The 14,423-nt window shown below is 37.6% G+C and overlaps 1 pseudogene; it reads left to right on the forward strand.

Moving 5' to 3' along the window:
* The window catches only part of LOC105761916 (pentatricopeptide repeat-containing protein At2g21090-like), a 33,345-nt pseudogene that overhangs the window by 3,059 nt on the left and 15,863 nt on the right, over positions 1-14,423 (forward strand).

Raw genomic sequence — 14,423 nt, forward strand, 5'->3', positions numbered from 1 at the left:
GTCAAAAGCATTGGCATTTTACCTAAACCACCTTCGATGAGGAACATCGGGAGAAGGATGAATTCGAGAGACCAATGTGCTTACCACGGTGACATGGGACATAAAATCAAAGATTGTTTCACATTGAAAGACACTATAAAAGGAGCAGTTCGAAATGGCGAGCTCGCAAAATTCGTAAATCGAAGTGGCTCCTAATAAGGTCAGAGCTCGCGCAACGATCCCAAGGGTAAGCAAAAAGTTAGAGGTACCATCCATGTGATTGTAGGCACGAACAAAGATAGGGCAGGTTCCAATATGAAGAGGAGAAAACACATGAGGAGTGTGATGTCAGTCAATGCTTCTAAGAAGTTATGACAGTAAGAAAAATGGAATGTTAATTTTGGCAATGATGACGATGAATTTTTCAGCGATGAGGAAGGAAACGATTTGATGGTGGTTTCAGCAATAATTACAGGTTTCGAGGTCAAAAGGATACTCGAAGATAGTGGGAGCGCAGTAAAGTGTTATCTTGGGATGCATATTGGAATATGTGACTAAAGGAACAGGCGCTGTCCAATGCTAGTCTGTTGTATGGTTTTGTAAACCATCCTATTGAGGTGAAATGATCAATCACTTTACTAGTCACTTTAAGGGATGGCAAGCATACAACCACGGAGTATGTTTAGTTCAACGTGGTAGATCACCCAATGACATACAACGCCATATTTAGAAGACCGATAATGAGGATGACAAAGTTGGTGATGGCAACATTCTATATTAAAATTAAGTTTCTGACAAATATTAAAGTTGGATTCCTACGATCTAATTATCAAACTGCGAGGCAATGCTATATGTTAACTGTCAAGCAAGGGAGAGAGCCTGTAGTTGAAGGGCAAAGTTCACAGGGGGCTGAATTGGCAAGCCAAGTTCTTGATTTAGATAGTTTGGATGTGAGAGATGAGTATCAGAGCAAAAAACCCGAGGTTGCGGAACATATTGCGACTATAGTAATTTTATGATAGCGAGGGAAGAACTATCAAAATTTTGTCAACATTGGAAGAAGAAGAGAAGAGTATGTTGATCCAGTGTTTGAAGAAGAACTTGGATGTTTTTGCCTGGTCCGCAGTAGACATGCAGGGTGTGGACCCTCGAGTAATTGTACACAAGTTGAACGTACTCCCAGAGGCAAAGCTAGTAAAGAAGAAGAGAAAAAAGTTCGCGTCACAAATGGTGAAAGTAGTGAGGCAAGAAGTAGTTAAGTTATTATCAACAGGATTTGTCAGAGAGGTGGAATACCTGGATTGGGTTTTGAATGTAGTAATGGTGAAGAAGGTAAACAACAAATGGAGAATGCGTATTTACTTCACCAACCTCAACAAAGTATGCCATAAGGATAGTTTTTCCCTACCATCAATTCACCAATTGGTGGACGCTTTTGCAGGCTACAAGTTTATGAACTTTATGGACGATTTCTCGAGATACAATCAGATTTTGTTGGACTGGGGCAGCCAAGAAAAGATAACATTCATTACTGAAGGACTTTTTTGCTAGTAGGTCATACCATTTGGCCTCAAGAATGCGAGAGCAACCTATCAGAGACTGGTAAATAGGATATTCAAGAACCAGATAGGTCGCAGGCTCGAGGTCTACATAGATAACATGTTAGTAAAACGCGAGTCGATGAGGGAACATGTGCGAAGCCTATCAAAGATATTTGCAGTTCTAAGAGCTCACAACATGAAGTTAAATCCCGAGAAGTGTGCCTTTAGTGTAAGATGTGGTAGGTTTTTGGGGTTCATGATTTGAGAAAGAAGGATAGAGGTGAACTTGGAAAAGATCCAAGCTATCATGGAAATGCCTTCTCCGTAAACCATAAAAGACGTACAGCGTATCACGGGCAGAGTGGTGGTGCTCAACAGATTCATTTCTAGGATGGCAGACAAGTGCCTCCCTTTCTTCAAAGCTTTGAAGACCTCTTTCTCTTAGACCAAAGAATATCAAGCTGCTTTCAAAAAATTGAAACTATACATTACCTCCCTTCCACTTTTGAAATCACCCTGGGTAGGAGAAACCTTTTACCTATATTTGGCTACTTTAGAAGAGATAGTCGCAGTAGTGCTGGTTAAGTCAGAGGGTGTCCACCAATTCCCAATATACTACATCAGCAGGGTACTCCAAAATGGCGAACTGAGGTACTAAAAAATAGAAAAATGCATCTGTACTTTGATAATTACAGCTCGTAAATTACGCCCGTACTCCCAAGCCCATCTAGTTGTTGTGGTTACCAGTCAGGCCATGAAGAAAGTGTTGTCCAAAGCAGACACTTTAGGAAGGGTAACGAAGTGGAGTATTGAACTTGCTAAATTTAGAATAGACTTTGCCTCACGAACGACAATAAAAGGATAGATGCTAACCGACTTCATAGTAGAGTGTTCATTTGAAAGAACTGAGGAAGCAACAGGTAATGTGGGTTACAACTTGAAATGTTGGAAAATAATTATCCTATAAAAATTATATGTTGTATAAACATTGATTGAAGTTAACAGTTTGATTAGTTATATTTTATGAGGAGGCATAACATGCTAGCAATATCATATGTTATACTTTATGATGAAGCACCATGTATTCCATATTTTATACTAAAATTACTTTTTTCACTTATTGTACATCATTTAATAGTTAACCCACCTCCAAAAAGTATACATGCAATTGGTAATTCAAAAAGTTGGCTAGTATATGTCGATGGTTCCGCAACAAAATAGGATCGGGAGTAGGTGCACTCATAATCGACCCCAGTGGCAATGAATGGCAGTACAAATTGTCATTTGGGTCCCAATTATCTAATAACATCGTCGAATATGAAGCCTTGGTATTGGGACTGCAATTAGCACACCAACTAGGAGAAAATGATCTAATTTTTCATACAAATTCACAATTGGTGGCAAAACAAATGAATGGAAAATACGATGTGAATGAAGCGATGCTAAAAAAAATATCATGCAATAGCAACACAATTGCTTGTAGGGTTAGACAAAGCTTAAATTAACTAGCTCCCAAAAGGGAAAATCCTTTATTATCATCGAACAAAGAGGGAAAATCCTACTTGAGCATAGGGAGACCCCGAGCTATGACACACCACAAGTGTTAAACATAGATCAGGAGAAGACCTAGATGACACCAATAATTCGCACCCTCCAAGACGAACTAGACAACCGAGATAAGAAGTAGCTCACAAAACTACAACGCAAAGTAGTAAGATATGTCGTCATTACAAATTACAAATATTTACCAAATTCCCAATATATGATTCAAATATTTGAATGTCACGAACTCATCTGACTACACAATGAATTAAGACAACATATTTTATTCTACATTTGATAGGTACACCCTTTTGGAGGGTATACTATATAGAAAGAGATTTTCACACCCGCTGTTGTGATGCGTATCACTACTTGAGGCTGAATATGTTATATAAGAAATCCACGAAGGGATTTGTGGTGATCACCTAAGGGGTAGATTACTCACACAAAAAATCTTTATACAAGGGTATACTGGCCTACAAACCAAAACAACGTACACTAGTTGGTTCGCATGTGCAACTCCTGCCAAATAAATGCCAAAATCCATCGACAACCAGTAGATCCTCTTCAAGTCATGTCAGGTTCTTGGTCATTCGCAACTTGGGGGTTTGATATCCTTGACCCATTTCCTATAACCACGACACAAAAGAAGTTTATATTAGTGACTGTGGACTACTTTACCAAATGGATTGAAGCTGAAACTTTAGCGACTATAACAAAGAAACAGATAGAATCTTTCCTATGGAAATCAATTGTCTACAAGTTTAGGATACATTGTGTGATTATTACGGAAAAAGGTACACAACTCCAAAGAAAGTTTAAAAAACTCTGCACCGACCTCTAGATAACTTTAGCTCAAAGCGTAGTGAATATGCTACAAACTAATGGGCAAGTGGAAACAATGAACAAGAAAATTCAAATAGCCCTCAAGAAAAAGTTAGCGGGCGTTTGGTTGGAAAAACTGTCTAGAATTTTATGAGCCCTGCGAACTACATCCCATACCGCAATAGAAAAAACAACTTTTTCGCTTGCCTACGATGCAGAAGCCATAATCCCTATAGAGATCGATTTGAGGTCGTATAGAATACAACACTTCGACGAGGAAGCTAATCAATAGGCTATCAGGCTCAATGTTGACCTGATTGACGAACTTAGAAAGTCAACTAAAATTAGAAACGCAGCATGTAGTTAACAAGTAGCTCACTACTACAATTCCAATGTTAGAAACAAGCAGTTCCAAGTCGGTGATCTCGTCTTAAGAAAAATCGAAGCTAGTCTACCCGCTTCGCAGCAGGAAAAATAACTCCAAATTGGGAGAGGTCATACAAAGTTATAGAAAAAATTGGTTACGGAACATATAAGCTAGCGAGAATGGAGGACATGATTGTACTGCGAACTTGGAATGCCCGACATCTTAAAAAGTATTATATGTAAATCCTTACCCTGTGAATGAAGAATCTTTTCCTAACAACATTTATGTCATATTAAGGCTCATAGGATAAAAACTGCAGCCTCCAACACAGTCAGCGAGAGCAAAGCTCCCAGCTTTTATATTAAAGCTCGCAGGATAAATACTGCAGCCTCCAACACAATTAGCAAGAGCAAAACTCCCAACTATCATATTAAAGCTCATAGGATAAAATCTGCATCTCTAACATAGTTAGCGAGAGCAAAGCTCTCAGTTGTCATATTAAGGCTCGCAGGATAAAAACCATAGCCTCCAATACAATTAGCGAGGGCAAAACTCCCGCTACCATACTAAAGATTGTAGGATAAAAACTATAGCCTTCAACAAATTAGCAATAGCAAAGCTCCCAGTTGTCATACTAAGGCCCGTAAGATAAAAATCGCAGCCTCCAACACAATTAATGAGAGCAAAACTCCCAATTTTCATACTAAGGCTTACAGGATAAAGACCGTACCCTCTAACATAGTTAGCGAAAGTTGAAAACTCTCAACTGTGTTATCTTTCAAAATTTTATTAAGTATAAAACGACTCACGGATTCACATCACTAGCTGGTTATCTTTCAAAATTTTCTTAAGTATAAAATAGCTCACAGATTCACATCCCCAACTGGTTATCTTTCAAAATTTTCTTAAATATGAAACAATTCGCGAATTCACATCCTAGTTGATTATCTTTCAAAATTTTCTTAAATATAAAGTTGCTTGTGGATTAATATTCCCATCTAACAATCTCGTTAAGTCTCGAACAACTCACAACTTGTGATTTTTGAAGGTTTTTACTTAAAGCCTTTATAATAACAATATAGCTATGTGACAAATGTGATAAGTTTGCAAGAGACACAACGACAATAGACTATCAAAAAAAGACTTCTGTAATCATAAATTTTTATTTCATAAAAAATAACAAAACAATAACAAATACAAGGAAACTATGATGCATTATCTTCCCCATCAGCACATTGGTCTATATTGTCAAAAGGAGCAATGTCACCAGTGGAAGAAACCACATCCTCATTCTCAGTTGGACTCTCCTCTAAGTAGAAGTCTAAAGAGTTCTTCCAAAGCACAAATAAGTCCCACACGACACCTAATAGACATAGCTCATCAAAACCTAGCTCGTTCGTTCCACCCCGTCGAGAGCATCAAGGTTCACTTTGCAAACATCGAAGAGGCCACCAACGACCTGAGCGTGCAGTAGTATGTTCATTTTCAGCTTCGAAATAGAATTCAAAACATTCTCAGATGTTTTCTTTTTAAACTTTTTAGGGCCTCAAATTGCTTCTGCATAGTACCCTCCATTTAGTCTTGGCACTCCCTAATGATTTTCTTAAGGATAATCACGTGTTCAACAATGACCCTTTTTACCTTAACCTGTATATCCCCATTACTCTGCCTCTCAGTAACTAGCTCACAGGTTACCCCTCTATCTTAATCTCAACAACAGCCAAGCATTCTGTAAGATCCATGTTTTGTTTATCAATAACCATATTTTCCTCCTTCACTTTAAGATACAACTTGTGAACTCTGGCCAAATCTATCTTAGTCTCTACGAGCTTACTTCGATGAGCCTTATCAAATTCTAACTTGACCATATTGGCTTCGGAGAGCAAGAATTGTAGAGATCGAGAAAGGCTCAATGCTGAAGGTCTTTGTGCACTGCCTAGCCTCGCAGCCTTTGGTATAGAAGCCCTCTGTCCTTAGGTTACATCAATAGGATTATAAGGATACTCCTGCATGCTCAAGTCTTCTCGCAATGGAAATAAACCCTATTGCCCCTTATTGGCACTTATTCGATAGCGGGCATAGAAGGGGAAACATGATAAACAATTAGATGAGTATCCTCAATAGCAATCAGTGAGTAATTAAGGGGGACTGATGGCAAGCTCGCCACTAGAAGACTGGAAGATTTAGCCATTGTAGCAATATGGCCAACATGGTCTACCCTTATTTTACTACGTCGCTCCAACTATATGTTGCCCCTCTCATCTTTACTCATTGAACTAATACGCATGGCCTTCGCGATAGCCTTATGCTTCTTGCGAGCACTACTTGTTAAAGAGTTAATATCCATGTCCTCGTTGATCTCACGGGAGATACTATCAGTCTCACTCGAACTGCCCCTAGAGTTACAATTAATCTTTGCATCAACAACAACTCTATGATTAGTGGGAGCAGTTAACAAATTAACATTATGCCTACCACATTCCCCTTGTGAATACTCAGTGAGAGCAAATGGGCGAAGCTTCATATCACAGAAGCGATAGAAAAAATTCATTGGCTCCTTCGTGGTGCCTCGTAATATCAGACCTAACTCGTCAAAGGAGTTATGAGGCCACGTACAGCTCTCAGATAGTGCACCAAGGGGCTGGATGACCTCCACGTTATCACTAAGCCTCTATTCGTTGGGGCTGTAACCCTCCAATCAGTACTAAAAAACATTCATTGTCATGATAAGATACTCCAAAACCAACAGACGCCTAGTACGAAGCCTTCGAAACTAAGCTACAGTTTCGTTTGTGAGGAGAGTCTATTGGAACAAACACATGTCTTGGCTCGGTAAAGACCACTTTATTAGGAACCCAAAGTCCTTGTTAAGTCTGCTGTGAATTTGGATACACTGCTCTCAGTTCAGATGAAATTTGGATCATTGGTTCATAATAATCGTCTTTACCTTTTTGCGAGAAGAGAAGTAATAGAATCCCGACAAGTTCTTCAGGTTGTGGCCCTTCAACAAATATAGATTTTGAAAAACAGCGAGTAAGGGAACCTTATCACGCCGTAAAAAGTCGATGAAGTACACCATGACAATCCACTAAGAAAAGCCCGAGAGCTGGCTAGGCATAATCTTGTAGTCCTTTAGTAGATTGTAGAAGAAAGGATGTAGTGGCAAGTGAAGCCTAGCCTCAAGTGCATGAGTCGGAAGAAGGAAGCTATCTTCGGTGGTTTCGTACAACCGGTACGACCCCTTTGGGATGAAAAACTTGTACACAAAATTGAGAAGTTTTATTCTCTGAACTTGTAGTTCTTCTTGCTTAGTGGTGTAGGGATAAAGTTCTGTCACTAGAATCAGAGACAGTCGTTCTCGTAGTGAACGTGTTGGGACTGTCTAGTTACTGATTCCTACCATCCTCACCATAACTCGAGTAAAAGAAGAAAGTGAAAATTTAAAAAACAAAAAGTTTTTAAAATTACTTTTATTTCAGGTTGCTAGAAATGCTAAATGTGAAAGATTTAGGGTTCCAAAGGCTCCCATTTTTAAAGGAGGATCTCTCTTCCCACTCTTTGACGATTTGTATAAACGAGGAAAATTAAATATCTAGATGCGAGTAGATAAAAATAATTCAACTTTCAACGGTCAGATACGCACACTCAAAGCCCACTTGCACACACGACAGAACAATCATTATGCATCACAGCTCACAAGTGTACCCAACAAGCTGCATCAAAACTTGAAATGATGGACCTAAGGCACGCCACTTTATATCAGTAATCATCGACTCGAGCCCTACAAGGGATCCGATCTCCTACTCGTGACCCGAATAGGTCCCACTAAAAGATTGAGTGTGAAACAAGCCACAAGAGGACAGTAAGGCAAGTTCGCAGACCCTGCTCGCAGAACGAGCTTACGGACTCAACTTGTAAGGCAAAGCCAGTGACCTAGCTTATAATGCAAGGCCACAGATCCAGCTCGCAGGGACATAGGGGAGGCCACTATCTCAACTCCCATACATCTAGAGAGCTCATAGAAAGGGCCATGTGCTTCGGAGGCCACCCAGACACATGTCCATTAGGTATAGAGCCCACCTAGAATATCGGTCCTAGGAACAAAAAAGACCGCGTGCTTCGTAGACACGTGCCCAGCAAACCTGAAGTTCGTAGAGAATGTCAATACTAGGGACAGAGAATGTCAGTACTAGAGGCAGCAAAATCAAGAAAAAATAGTGAGGCCCTATCATGAGCTGTAATAGCATCTGTAAAAACATGTATAAATACCCGAACACTTCTATCAATTGCAGCTCATGATAGGGCCCCACTATTTTGTATTGATTCCATTGCCTCTAGTACTAACATTCTCTGTCCCTAGTACTGACATTCTCTATGAACTCTAGGTTTGCTAGGCACGTGTCTACGGAGCACGCAGTCCTTTCTGTTTCTAGAATCGATATTCTGGGCGAGCTTCGTACCTGCTGGACACGTGTTTGGGTGGCCTGTGGAGCACACGACCCTTTCTGTGAGCTCCTTGGGTGTATGCAAGCTGAGGTAGTGGCCTTCCCTAGGTCCTTGCGAGCTAAATCTGTGGCCTTGCATTACAAGCTAAGTCCTTGGCTTTACTTTGCGAGTTGAGTCTGCGAGCAAGGTTCGCGGACCCTCCTTGTTGTCCTTCTGTAGCTTACTTCGCACTTAATCTTTTGGTAAGGCCTATTCAAGTCACGAGTTGGAGTCCCGAATCCCTAATAGGGCTCGAATCGGTGATTACTGATGTATAACAATCTACTCCCCTTAGTGGGCCTAAGGGGTGCTATAAAATGACACGCCTTAAATAAATAACATTATCATTTCCAATATTTTATCTAATATACGAAAGTTGTAATAATATCATTTTCCTCAAACCTAAAAAAAATAACAAACAAATATAAAATATTTTCATAGTCACAAACATTTGCAATGGCTTTTAAACATCTAATTTAACTAAAGCTAAAATTCATTAAAATATTCAACAAATTTCTCAAAATATTCAAAATTTTCACAACAAATAGATTTATAATCAAATTTAACATATTTCACACTATATTAATCATATTTCACTAAAATTCCATTTTCAAATTTCATACACCATAACATAATACTAAACTATTTTATTAACATACATTCATATTTTCCAAGAAAATCTTATCAACTACATATTCAATATAACAAAATAATTATTAACTAAAGGATACATATTATACCCAATAACTTTATATTTCATGTATAACATACAATTCTATTTGAAAATTTCAAAACCTTGAAAACAAACAAATTACAAGTAAACAAACAATTAAATATTGGTAATAAAAATAATATTAACATCTCATTCATTATAATCATTACAAATATATATATATATTAAAATATTCTCGATCCTAACATGAATATTCAACATATTTCATAAAATATCTAACATTTTCACAATAAATTTATTTATACTTAAATGTTGAATATTTTATAATATATTCAACATATTTCATAAAATTATTTACTTTCTAAAAAATATCCATAAACGATAATACTAATAATAAACAAATTATATTTTTAATATGCATGCATTTTTACACAATAATTCCATCAGTTACATAATTAATATATCAAAATACCTATTAACTACATTTTACATATTTTATAACAAATTTAGGATTCATATATACTTATAATTCTTTTTATAATTACAAAACCCTGCAAATAAAAAATAAATTCAATAATCATATGTATATTTCTTATAAGAATAAGATAATAACCTAATTAATTTAAATTAAATTGAGGGAGTTTACTTAAATTTGGAATTTTCTCTGAAAAAATGAATCATTATTTTCTTTGTTTCTTTGGAGATATTTCGCATTTTTTGGAATATTTTTTTAGAAATTGTGGGGATATTATTTTTAAGGGTGGGGATAGTATATTGATAACATGTTAATTTGTATGACTTTTGTGTTTAATTCGATTAATTTTTTAATTTATCTCTCTGAATTAGTGCTTTTATGTTTTAATCTTGTCAAGGATGCAATTGGGACGCTAAGAGTAAAAAACGAGAAGAAAATGACCAAATTGAAACACAATCAATGAAATGAAGTCGAATAAAAAATGTGGAAAAAAGCGAAGGACTTATCAAATTCTTTTAACTTTGTAAAAGCCAAAAATAAAAAAATATTATTTTATTTATTTATTTAATTTTAATTATATATTGAAGTGATTAAAACTAAAATTAGTAAATACCATGTGTATAAATAGGGCTTTAATGTACTTAAGAATGATACATTTAATTTTACATTTTGATTTCAATTTGGAATTGAATAGAGTTATTTTCATTTCTCAAATTTGGTGCTTAACATTTTGTTACTTCATTTCCAATTCTTTGTTCTTTCAAAATTTGTTTAATTACCTTCTAAGTCATTTTCTTTCCCAATTTCCACCATCTTTCATACAAATCCAATCATTGCCAACCAAAGCATGATTAAATCCATGCTTCACTAAATTCTATCTTAGCTTTAGGCCAGTGTTCTTTCCGGTCGGGAATTGTGAGATACGTATTCATACTAAAAATCCTTCCAATTGGTATTCATATTTTTCTTAAGTATCGGGATTGACAACTCATCCCTTAAAGTTAACTCGATTTCAAGTCAAAAAGTGCACGTTGGGTTGGAATCGTGTTTGCAGACAGTTGGAGAAACGAGTCGACCGTGTTGTATTCGAATCTCCGAGAGCAAACCAAAGAAAAAGTGATCGGGTTTAAACGACCCATGCAGTTGAGGCCGTTAATTCGAGTTGGGTTCTTCAGAGCGCAAGGCTGCGGAATCTTGAATCGGGAACACGTGTATCTCGGTTATATAATCGGTAAGGGTTGGTTTACAGGTCGTACCGGGATCAGCTACGAGAGGAAGAATTGGTGGTTAGGACGTTCTTAACTGCTATAACCAGCTTATTTTTTGGAGCAGAAAATTAATTTTTAAGGATCAATTCAAAATTTTGAAATCCACCAAGTCTAGGGTTAAGGCTTATTACTTTGATTACAAAATTTGAATTTAATTTCCAATTTAATTTCTAATTTATTTAATTATTTATTTTTTTTGTTTCAATTATTTAGTTTCTAAATATTTCAAAACTCTCCTGATTTATTTGTTTATTTTTCAACAGGTCCGTTTAGAGTCGTGGGCACGACTATAGCTACGACTATCGACACGACAGAAATTCTGATCACAAGTTAAACGTGAAAGTTGATTATAACACCAATCCCTGTGGGCTCGAACCTTCTACCACTCTTTACTACTATTTAGAGTTATTTTGTAGGATTATTTTTTGTGGTTTCGACGCCCATCAAATTTTGGCGCTGTTGTCGGGGATTGCAAATATTTTTCTATTTTTTTTGTTTACCTTATGACCATATCAGAACCGGGAACTCTAGAGTTTTAATTAGAAATTGAGAAATTAGCCTAACAACTGCGGAAAGAAGCCATTCGACGATGTAAACGGCCAAATCCTGGATTCGAAATCGTATCTTACACTGAATAAATCTTTCAATTTGACGAACCAGACGAGATGACCGAACAAACTATACGCCAACTCGTAGCGGCTCCAGATGAACAACAACCCTTCTGTATAACCTATCTGGCAAGAGGAATTTCATTCGAATTAAATTCAGGTTTGATCCATTTACTACCCACTTTCCGTAGATTATAGAACGAAAATCCACACACCCACCTAAAAGAGTTCCATATGGTGTACACAAGCATGAAGCCTTAGGGAGTAACCGAAGACCAAATCAAACTTCGTGCTTTTCCTTTCTCACCTGCTGACTCTCCTAGAGAGTGGCTATTTTAATTACCCACGGGATCTGTCAACACATGGTTTGACATGTCTTGTTTATTTCTTAACAGGTTCTTCCCCACAGCTTGAGCGGCTGAACTAAGGAGGGACATTGTGGGAATTCGTCAAAAAGACACTGAATCGCTCTACTATTACTGAGAGCAGTACAAAAAATTGTGTGCAAGTTGCCCACAACATGGACTGGCTGAACAGTTGCTCTTGCAGTATTTCTATAAGGGATTTTTCTCGATGGAAATGAAGATGGTAGATGTTACAAGTGGAGGGGCACTAGTTAATATGACTCCTCAAAGAGCACAATAGTTGATTTCAACAATGGCTACTAACTCTCAACAATTTCGACCGGCCACAGAACCCACAAGACGGTTTCATAGGTTAAGTTCTTTATCTTTAGAAGAAAAAATGATAAGCTGACTAACGTTGTTCAAACTTTACTTATAGATCAAACAGGCCTAACACAGTTGTGCAGAATTTGTACTAAGCTAGATCATCAGATTGACTCATGTCTGATTTTACATGAAGATTCGACAGAACAACCAAATGTTGTTGGGAATTTTCCAGGACCACCCCAAAGGCGATATGACCCATACTCGAACTCGTAAAATGTCGGGTAGAAAGGTCACCTGAATCTAAGTTATGGGTCGAATACTCGGTTCAATCAACCATACCAACAAAGGCTGCCTTCCAATCAACAATTACCACCCCTAAAGTCATCTTTGGAAGCCATAGTGGAAAGGTTAGCCAATAGTACTGAGAAATTTCAACAAAAAACTAACATGCATTTGCAAGAGTTGGATAAGTAAGTGAGCAAGCTCGCTCTCACGGTTAGCCGTTTGGAGTCCCAAGGTAAGCTGCCATTCCAAACTGAGCCAAACCCTCGACACAATGTAAGTGCTATGACATTGAGGAGTGGGAAGGTTTTGGAGCCCGTGCCTGGCACGAGTTGTGCCCACGACACTAGTCGAGATAAGGAGAAACTTGACACAGAGGCTCCATTAGAGACAGCACCACAAAAATCATTTGCAGTACCACCTCCTTTTCCTGAAAGACTTGTCCAATAGAAGAAGGAGCGAGAGGAGAAGGAAATCCTCGACACTATTCGAAAGGTAGAAATTCTTAAAAGAATTACGCACGAGTAAGAGGAAGCTCCTGAGCAATGAAAAGGTAAGTGTCGGAGAAAATGTCTCTACCGTTCTGCAAAGAAAAATACCACCCAAATGTAAAGACCAAGGTATGTTTTCCATATATTGTAAAATAGGTAGTGTCGGTATTAAAAAAGTAACGTGTGACTTAGGCGCATCAATTAATGTTATGCCTTTGTGAATTTATAAACTACTTAACGCGGGTCCTTTGAAAGAAGCAGGTGTAATTATTCAACTTGTAGATAAATCTGTAGTACATCTGAAGGGAGTGCTGGAGGACGTTCTTGTTAAGGTAAACGAGTTAATATTTCCTGCAGACTTCTACATTATCGACATGGAGGATGACAATTTGATTAATTCGTCTGACATATTTCTTAAGAGGTCATTCTTGAGTACCAAACAAACAAAGATTAATGTACGAAGTGGGATACTCACTATGGAGTTGGATGGGGAAGTGGTGAAATTCAATGTTTATGAGGGCATGAACCGCCCTACCATGATTTCTAATGTTTCTAATATTGATATAATCAATCATTTAACTGAATTACATTTAGAATATCATGACGATGATGAATTACGAACTGTTCTTTGTGAAAGTCTAGACTTTGATGCCATGGAGGAACTAGAGGAGTGGACAACTTTTGAAGAGTCTGTTCATAAAACAATGGCTCATATGGAGGCACCGCAATTACAAAAAAATCCAGGTAAAATTTTTGAATTATCTCCTTCACAAACTAAGCTTGTACCATCTGTTTTGCAGGCTCCAGAGTTGAAACTTAAACCACTTGTAGACCATTTGAAGTACACTTTTCTCGATAAAGGAAATACCTTACCAGTAATAATCTTGAGTAAACTCTCAAAGGTAGAAGAAGAAAACTTGGTACGAGTTCTTAGAGATTATAAAGAGGTAATTAGATGGACGATAGCCGAATTAAGGGTTGAGCCCCTCGACTTGCATTCATAAAATTCAAGTTGTAGATAATGCTATTCCCAAAGGAGAGGCTCAAAGGCGCCTCAACTCGGCCATGATGGAAGTGGTAAGAAAAGAAGTTCAAAAGTTACTTGATATTGGGATGCTATCCCATTTCTAACAGTAATTTGGTCAGCCCAGTCCATGTAGTACCGAAAAGAATCGACGTGACCGTAATTAAGAATTCGACAGGTGAGATGGTTCCC

Source organism: Gossypium raimondii, chromosome 12, assembly GCF_025698545.1.
Source record: "Gossypium raimondii isolate GPD5lz chromosome 12, ASM2569854v1, whole genome shotgun sequence".
In the NCBI taxonomy this organism is placed as follows: Eukaryota; Viridiplantae; Streptophyta; class Magnoliopsida; order Malvales; family Malvaceae; genus Gossypium; species Gossypium raimondii.